Below are 10120 nucleotides of genomic sequence, written 5' to 3' on the forward strand. Positions count from 1 at the left end.
AGCGGGGGGGGGGGTGTTGTAAGTGACCTAAATTTAAGATTCATATATGGTAAATGTGAAATAAATAAATGCATTTTTAAGATTCTAGTTTGGTGTGATGCAAATATGTAAAAAAAAATGTTCAGCAGAATCAATTAAAATTCCTGAAAATAAATAGTCTGTAAATAAAAATAGACTACATGTATGCCAGGATTTTCCTAAAAGTTGTCCATTGAACTATTTTTCAGTACATAATTTTAATTATTTAAATTAAATTTGTTTGATTTAAATTCATAATTTTCTATCGGAATTATCGTTCCTCTATCGGTTAATGATGATTTATAATCGCTACTGAATGGGTCCGAGAAAAAAATTACGTGGCCGATTAAAAAAGTTGAATTCTCATTCAAAACTCACTCTCACCTATGGGCGGCTACCTGGAATTCCCGTGACAGATATGCAATTCAGAAGACCTCAAAACCCATTCAAATGGAAGTGAATAAATTTTTGTTTCCTGGTCATTTGTGAAGTAAACGTCTTTTTGACTAAACGAAAACGACGGTCACAATTTTTATAAAATTTATATTTTTGCTGGATCCCCAACTTGTGACGACACTTTCAGAAAATACAAATCCCTTTTAGGAAAACCCAAGATTTTGAACTTTACCTATTTTGAGAGTTCTAAGAGTTCTGATTGGAGTTCTGGACTTCCTTATGAGAGCTCTACAAAGAAATGTTATAAAAATGTTTAATAACGTCTAAATTCGAGGAAGTATGGCACTTTTAAGAAAATCCCATATTTTGGAATACCAAAATGTTGAGAGTTCTAAGAGTTCTGATCAGAGTTCTAAACTTGTTAAAGAGAGCTGCACAAAAAAGGATTATAACATTTGTCGATCAAGTAAAAATTCGAAGAAGTACCGCACTTTTCGAAAATCCAAAAGTTTGAAATTCCAAAATGTTGAAAGTTCTAAGAGTTCTGATTGGAGTTCTGGACTTTTTCTTGAGAGCTGTACAAAGAAGTGTTATAAAACTTTTCGATCAAGTCAAAAGTCAAAGAACTATGGCACTTTTAGAAAATACAAAACCCTTTTAAGAATACCCATAATTTTAATCTTTAATGCTTTTGAGAGTTCCACATGTTCCGATTGGAGTCCTAGACTTCTTTATGAGAGCACTACATCAAAAGTGTAATGAAATTTTTCGATCAAGTCAAAATTCGATTAACTACGGAACTTTTAGAATATCCGAAATTTTGGAATTTCAAAATGTTAAGAGTTCTAACAGTTCTGATCGGAGTATTGGACTTCTTCAAGACAGCCCTACAAAAATGTGTTAAACAACTTCTTGATCAAGGAAGTAGTCGTAATAAATTTACGCTGATCTTAGGTTATGATCTAAAACTAGCTAGCTAGCATTATGGAATTTTTCGTAGATTTGGATTTTCATAAAATGCCGCAGTTCTCCGAATTATGATACGATAGAAAATCTTTATAACACTTTTTTGTAGAGTTGTCATTAATAAGTCCGGAAAATCGAAAAGTTCTATAAAATTTTTTTTTAGAGCTCAACATTTTGGAATTTTTTAAATTTTCGGTTTTCTTTTAAAGTGCCATAGTTCTTCGAATCTTGATTTGATCAGAAAAATTTATAATACTTTCTTGTAGAGCTCTTATTAAGAAGTCCAGAACACCAATTAGAACTCTTAGAACCCTCAACTTTTCGAAATTACAAAATTGTTGATTTTTTGAAAAAAGCCATACTTCTTCGAATTTTAACTTAAAGGAAAAGTTTTAGAACACTTTTTTGTAGAGCTCAAATAGAAAAGTCCAGAACCATGATCAGAACTCTTATAACTCTCAACATTTTGGAATTCCAAACATTTAGATTTTCTTAAAAGTGCCATTGTTTTTCGAATTTTGACTTGATCGAAAATTTTTGTAACATTTTCTTGTAGAGCTCTCATTAAGAAGACCAGAACTCTAATCAGAACTCTTAAAACTCTCAAAATCGTTAAAGTTCAAAATGTTGTGTTTTCCTAGAAGGGTTTCGTATTTTCTAAAAGTGCCATTGTTCTTCGAATTTGGACTTTATCGAAAATTTGTATAGCACTTTCTTGCAGAGCTCTCATGAAGAAGTCCAGAACTCTAATCAGAACTCTTAGAACTCTCAAAATCTTTAAAGTTAAAAATGCTGGGTTGTCCTAGAAGGGTTTCGTATTTTCTAAAAGTGCCATAGTTCTTCGAATTTTGACTCAATCGAAAAGATGTAGGACACTTTTTTGTAGAGCTCTAAAGAAGAAGTCCAGAAATCCAATCAAAACTCTTAGAACTCTGAACATTTTGGAATTTAAAAAACTTTGGTTTTTCTTAAAAGTGCCTTAGATCTTCAAATTTTGACTAGAAGGAAAAGTTTTAATACACTTTTTTGTAGAAATCCTATAAAGAAGTCCAGAACTTTGATCAGAACTTTTAGAACTCTCAACATTTTAGAATTCCAAAATTTTCGATTTTTTAAAAGTGCTGCAATGCTTCGAATTTTTACATGATCGAAAAGTGGAAGGGGACTTTTTGTAGAACTCTTCTTGATGAATATGGAACTCTAAACAGAACTTTTGGTTTATTTAAACGAGAAATTTGTCTTACGGAACCAGAGGATCATGCAAGAAACAGTTCATTTCTTGAAAAGTGGAGGGCTAGATATTTTTTTTAAACCCGTTTTTTGGTGATATTAACTGGAACCATTTTTAAAAATGATCAGCAACTCTAGAACTATGTTTAATTTACTCGGAACTCCAAAAAAAAGTTCACTTTTGCGATGTTGGGGGGGGGCGTGAAGTTAGCCCCACTTTTCGAAAAGTGATTTTTCAATGCTTCAGTTATCAGAACTACTGCTAAAACATATAAAGAACTCCAGAACTATTGAAAAAGCATCCAGAACTCTAAACAAAATATTAAATTTTTAATAATGGACGTAAAACTTCACAGGGATCTCGGCGGTCATGCGGTATCTCTAGAGAAAAAGATTTCTCTAAGTACTTAAAGCTGTTGCTCTTGGTGGGTCGAAACCCACTTTAAACTGCAGGACGCTCTTCCACCACGAAAAAAGAATGTGGGGGGTGTGTAAAGGAATAGGGAAGAAGGTGTAAGAAAAAATGTAAATCCTTAGGGGACACATTAGAAGCTTTCATTCTAATTCCAATTCCCTACAACGTCTTTCGTTAAAAGAAATTTGTTGGAATACAAATTTAATTACTTGGTTCTAGTCAAACTTTTTTGTTGAAAGATACTTTTATGGTTAAGGATACATGACTGCAAAGAAAAATTCAGTTCCTTGGTTTACCATAAATTTGTTTAACATAAAATTTAACTCTTCAATTTTTGTTTGCAAATTACCATCTTTTAATAGTTCTTTTTTTATAGAAATTAACCTTCTTTGTAAACAATTTATCTTTTTTGTTGAAAATTTGAATATTCTAATTAAAAATTCACTATTTGAGTAGAAAATTAATCTTATTTGCTTAAAAATCCACTATTGCAATTTGAAGACTCATAATTTGGAATGAGAATTCATCGCTTTGTTTGAAAATGTAACTATTTTTTTCTAATGAGTTCTTTTTGTTCATATTATTATTTTTTTAACTAAAAATGTAAGTATTTCAATTACATTTTCCACTATTGTAATTTAAAATTTAGCTCTTTGGTTGAATATTAATTTTAAGAACTGAAAATGTAACTATTCAATTTTCTAATTGACAATTTGCGTTTTTAGTTGAAAATTCATCTTTTTGGCATAAAGTTAATCTATTCGAGTTAGAGAGTCAAAATTTTAGTTGAAAATTCATAAGTTCTGTTGAAAATTAATTTTTTTAACTGAAAATTTTACTATTACATTTGAAGTTGAAAATTGCTCTTACCTAGTTCGAAATGCAGCTATTTGGTTGCAAATTTGTCCTCTTTAGTTGGAAATTCACGTATTATTTTCAAAACCTGTCTTTTTTGGTAGAACATTAATCTTTTTGTTTGAAATTTAATTTTCTTGTTTTAAAATTGACTTTTTGGTTTAAAATTAAACTATTCCAGTTGAAAGTTAAACTTTTTCGTTAAAATTTCATATTTTTTATTTAAAATTGATCTATTAAACTTACCTATGCAATTATTTTAGTTAAGAATGTGTCTCTTTGGTTGAAAATTCAATTATTCTAGTAAAAGATTTCTAGTTAAAAGATTCTAGTTAAAAGATTTTTTTTACTTTAAACATAACTTATCTCGCAAATAAATCCTTTTTTTCCAAGTACCTAAAAAAATGGATATTAAAAAAAGCAAAAATAAAAAACAGCATCATTTTTTTTAATTTGCATAGTATATATATTAGCCAATTTAGCTTATTTGCTGAAAAACAGCCAAACTCTGAATATGTTGGTAAAAATTGTTGAAATAATTAATATTTATTGTAAATTTTAAAAGTTTCATATTGAAGAGTAATCGCAAGTACATTTTTTGTTGATTCTATAAACGAATTGGGCCTATTGGTTTGAAAATATGCAAACTTTAGTTTTGTTTTGAAAAAATTGTTTGAATAATTAATAATTATGGTCAATTTTAAATGCTACATAACGAGGAGTAATGGCAAACGAGATGGCAAACACAGTTTTTGTTGACTTCGTAAACATATTGATCCTATTCGTTTCAAAATATCCAAGCGTTTGATTTTGTGTATGAAAATTGTTTAAATAATTAATAATTATTGTCAATTTGAAAAGATTCGTTGCAAAAAATCTGTGGTAATCGCAAAGACATTCTTAGTTGACTCCGTAAATTTCTTCTTCACCAGTATATGATAATTCTTTATGAAGCGATATTTCCGGGATCTTTCCCCACTGTGTATGCATTATTTAAAATGATAAAATGTCAAATTAATTGTCTATAACAAACAATGATTGTAAAATAATTAAAAATAATTATTTGACAAAAAATACATTTATAAGGTGAAAATGAAAATAATTATTTAATTTTACTACTTGACTATTATTATTTGTTGCAAGCAATTGATTAGCATTTTTCATCATTTCCTACAAGCGCGTCGACAGTAACAATCCACTTTCTGGCAGGACGCATACTCAGTGTGGCAAGATTGGAAAATTGGAAGAACTGAGTAACGTGGACTTCACCGTGGTTCACCGTTTTTTGCAACTCGGGTGAAGGCACCAACCGCATAGTCGATAACCTTCACTCTATATTCCCCAGGCTTAGCGCATTCATTCCCAACTACAGGGTGTCTCGCATTGGAGTCATTAAGGGAATTCCTACAGACCTCACTATGGACGAGCTAAAAGCTAATGCTATCTCCCCTATTCCAATTCTGGGGGCGTTAAAATTATCGAAGAAGGACGAAAAAGGTAACCTAGTTTCTTTAAAAACCATGTTAGTCACTTTCGATGGACAACTCCTTCTACATGATATGTACTTTTATTACACCCTATATAAGGTCTCTCTCTCTACATCCTTCCTGCAAAACTCTGCTACGGCTGTGTTAGACATGGTCACGTGTAAGCTCAGTGCAAAACCCCAAGATGTCTATTCTGTGGGGAAAAACCTCACGAAGGCCAAAACTGTCCTAATGGAACCTCATCTCCCCTCTGCATTAACTGTAAAGGCCCACATTGGGCGGTTGACAAACAATGCCCTCTATACGTCGATGAGAAGGAAATCCGCAGAATTTCTGCACTACACGATATCAGTATAAAAAAGCCGCCTTTCTCTACAAAAGAGAAAAATCATCCCCCCAGGGATCCGAAAATATTGACTTTGCCATTGCTGCTCACTTGAAATCCTTTCTAGATTCTTCGTCCCTCTGTTTAACTTCTCAAACTTTCCATCTTTAGTAGAAGCTGATATTTACTCCATCTCTTTTGGTCCAGAATTCTCCCAAAAATATAGCCAAGCTGCTAAAAAAACCCTCCCACTCTAGAACAACAAACCTACTCTCTCCTCCGTCTTCACAGAGGAACACAAATCGTCTTTGAAATCCTTGACATCTTTTAAACCTTTTGAAATCTTTATCAATTCGTTAGAATCTCTTGAAGTACTTAAAATCTTTGTGAAATCTTGAAATTTCTGTGGATTCCTTTAAAATCATTCTCAATTTTTGTAAAATATTTGAAATCCTTACAATTTTTAAAATAACTGAAATCTTTGTAAAATTTTGATGACGTATTTGTGAATTCTTAGTTTAAAATTTGTTTGTTGAACCTTTTGTGTTAGTTTGAAATCATTGAAACGTTTAAAATCTTCTCAAATTTGTTAGAAACTTATTTGATAGTTTAAAGTCTTTGAAATATTTGAATTCTTTTAAGAGCTTCACAATTTTTGGAAATGTTCGAAATCTTCGTGAAAATTTTGTAATCTGGTGTAAACGCCATTTCCAAATCTTGGAAATCCTTGCAATATTTATGAAATGTCCGAAATCTTTGGGAAATTTTAGTGAAATCTTTTGCAATCTTTGTGAATTTTTTTATTCGTTGGAATCATCGAATTCTTTGAAATCTTTGTGAAATATTTTTAAAATCTTCTAAATGTTTTACAATCTTTGGAATCTGGTGTATTATATCCTTTTTATAATGTTTGAAATCCTTTAAATCTCATGAAATATTTAAACCCTTGTAAAATTGTTGTGAAATATTTTTAAACTCGTGATGTAGACTAGGGTGGTTCAAAAACCCGGCTTTCGAATAGAGGATACCCCCCCCCCCCAATTAGTTTGTGAAGTTGCCCGAAAAAAAATTCACTCCAGGTTTGAGCCAAATCGGTTAGTATTAAGACGTGCCGCAAAGGCCCTGAAAATCCCATAATATTAACATGGGGAAATTTTGGTTTACGGAAAAATGGGTTTCAGGTTTCTGGATTTAAATTTAGCTTGCGGGAGATATTTAGAATTTGTTGGGAAGTCTCTACTCAATCATTTCCATGAAATTACTTAAAATTTTGATGCACCCCCCCCCCCCTTGTGGAGCCCCAAAAATGCCCCAAAATACTGAAATTGACATTTTTGCCCAAAATTTACACATAAATGCTCTGTTTTTCCCTTTTTGCCATAAATTATTTTTTTGTCGAGTGCAATGGTTTTAAGTATTTTTCAAATAATTGACAATTGTTTAAACAATTTATTTTTGTTTAAATAATTTTTTTTGCATTTACTTATTGAAAGGCACATTTTTTATGTTTGATTCAACAATTGGTCATTTTTAGGAATAATGATCTTTGTTTCAAGCATTTAGTATTCGTTTAAACAATTTATTATTATTTAATTGCTACTTTTTCTTAAAAAGAGGTATAAAACTCTAGTTTTTAAAAAATTTTAATTAGCTTTGCTGCTTAAATGGAAATAATTTAGAACAATGAACTCAGTTGCCAGTAAGCTTCCTTAGGGGGTCTTGAAACACCTCCCAAAATTTAGTAAATTTGGGGGGGGGGCGCTCGAGTCGCTATCTTCCACAATGGCGGATTATTTTATGTTTTTAGATTTTCCTGGGAAACGGTTATTTTTAGAGCAAAAATAGTTATATAATAAAACACTCTAAATTTTCTTCTTGATAAAAAAGGTTATATAAAACATTACCATAATATTAATAGTTTGTCCGGAAAATTGAAAAGATTGAACATTTTGGGAAGTTCATTATTTTTGCATTTATGAGCGATTGCCTCAGTGAAAACGAGTGCAGTTTATTGTTTCGAGCTTGGCTAAAGGTAAGCTATTTGTTGTAGCTATATTATTTATTTAATACTGAAAATTATTTTGATCATTTTCAACGCTTAATTTGAAGAAGTTGCTTTCATTTCTCGAAGTAGGGACTTTGTCATTTACCTTTCCTTATGTCTTAACAACGCCTCCGCAAATTTTCGAAATTTTAAATTAATTTTTTGATATTAAAAACCACCTTTTTTGAACCTGTGTCAAAATTCTCGGAAAATCCGAGTTGAGTCTGGCGGGTGAAGTAATAACGATATATTTACTGCAGGCCCACTTTTTTCTTCAAACGGTAGAAAACATTATGCACCCATCGTAAATAATCTCAACCCCTTCCATGTGCCTGGGACCCTTCGAACTGCATTTCCCAGGGCATAAAGCGACCACGGTCATGTAGCCACAGGCGACTATCGGCGTCCCTCTTCCGTCAAAGCAAATACGCGACGGCAGGCGAGAGAGTAACGGGCTTGTTAGTACAGTCAAGCACAGTCATTTCTATTTTTGTAAGAGAACCTTTCTTCTCCCGCTAACATTTCACGTCTATTAAACGCGTTTTTTGTATCAGAAAAAAATCATATCATTACTGATTTTTGCATGAAGCATTCCAAAGGTGCTCCAATGATCTTATCAAAATTCAGTAATGATCGGATTAAAATTAAGCTAATAATCAAGCTCCGAAGTGGATTTAAACCTTTCGTTCGACACGCCTCCAAAATACTTCTGGCTTCACATCTACTGTTGTTTATATAGAAAGTCATTTGTAAAATAATAATTTCGAAGATAATCTAACAAGAACAGAAAATTAATAACATTCCATGAAATAATTCAGATTAATACTTCAAGGGGTAGATAATAAAATAACCATTTTTGTATCGTTAAAATTTCGAATATCTTTTGAGCTTTGAACGTTACTATTTTGATTGTTATTTAAAAAGAAAGTTTTAGTGTCTAAGTGAAATGTTCCAATTTAGATGTTTAAATAGCAATTGGACGAAATTTGAATAGACGAAATAATATAATAATAATATTAATAATAATAGACGAAATTTGAGTAATTTTAACAGGTGTTTGGAGGTTTTGAAAAGATCGAAAATTAATTAAAACCTTGAAATGATTTCATATAATTTAAACGAAGTTTGTACCAACAAAATTCGGCTAGTCGAACCGAAATTTCGATGCAAATAGCCACAGACTAATTTAAAATAAAATGTCGATTTTTGCAGATTTAAAAAAAAGAGAAACTTTTCAAACATTGTGAAAGGCTTCAAAAGAATAAAACATTTTCGTTAGATTCCTAGGAAAATTGAAAACCATCTTTTATTTTGGAATATTATTTACAAAGAATACTTAAAAAGATTTTAAAATATTTCCCAAATTGTTAAAAGAGTCTACAATATTTTTACATGTTGCATACATTTAAAATAACTTCTAGATTTAACAAAATTTTGAAATAAAATTTGAAGTTGAAAATGGAACCAGTTGAAAATTCGTTTGATTTATTTGTTAACTGTAAAGCATGATTATAAGCTTACTTTTAATCCGATCATTACTGAATCTTGATAAGATCATTGCAGCACCTTTGGAATGTTTCATGCAAAAATCAGTAATTATATGATTTTTTTCTGATACAAAAAACACGTTTCATAGACTGAAAAGTTAGCGGGAGAAGAATGGAGATAAAAAAATGGTTATTTTATTATCTTCCCCTCGAAGTATTAATCTGACTTATTTCATGGAATATTAATAATTTTCTGTTCTTGTTATATTGCCTTCGAAATTATTATTTTACAAATGACTTTCTATATAAACAACAGTAGATGTGAAGCGAGAAGTATTTTGGAGGCGTGTCAAACAAAAGGCTTAACTTCACTTCAGAGCTTGATTGTAAGCTTAATTTTAATCCGATCATTACTGAATTTTGATAAGATCATTGGAGCACCTTTGGAATGTTTCATACAAAAATCAGTAATGATATGATTTTTTTCTGATACAAAAAACGCGTTTAATAGACGTGAAATGTTAGCGGGAGAAGAAAGGTTCTCTTACAAAAATAGAAATGACTGTGCTTGACTGTACTAACAAGCCCGTTACTCTCTCGCTTGCCCTCGCGTATTTGCTTTGACGGAAGAGGGACGCCGATAGTCGCCTGTGGCCACATGACCGTGATCGCTTCATGCCCTGGGAAATGCAGTTGGAAGGATCCCAGGCACATGGAAGGAGTTGAGATTATTTACAATGGGTGCATTATGTTTTCTACCGTTTGAAGAAAAAAGTGGGCCTGCAGTAAATACATCTTATTACGAGGGTGGATTGATAAGTTTCCGGCCTGACCAAGAAAAACAACGTTTTTAAGAATTTTTTTTTTTATTTCTCAACATAATCTCCTCCAAGGCTG

This window comes from Belonocnema kinseyi, chromosome 8 (assembly GCF_010883055.1).
Source record: "Belonocnema kinseyi isolate 2016_QV_RU_SX_M_011 chromosome 8, B_treatae_v1, whole genome shotgun sequence".
NCBI lineage: Eukaryota > Metazoa > Arthropoda > Insecta > Hymenoptera > Cynipidae > Belonocnema > Belonocnema kinseyi.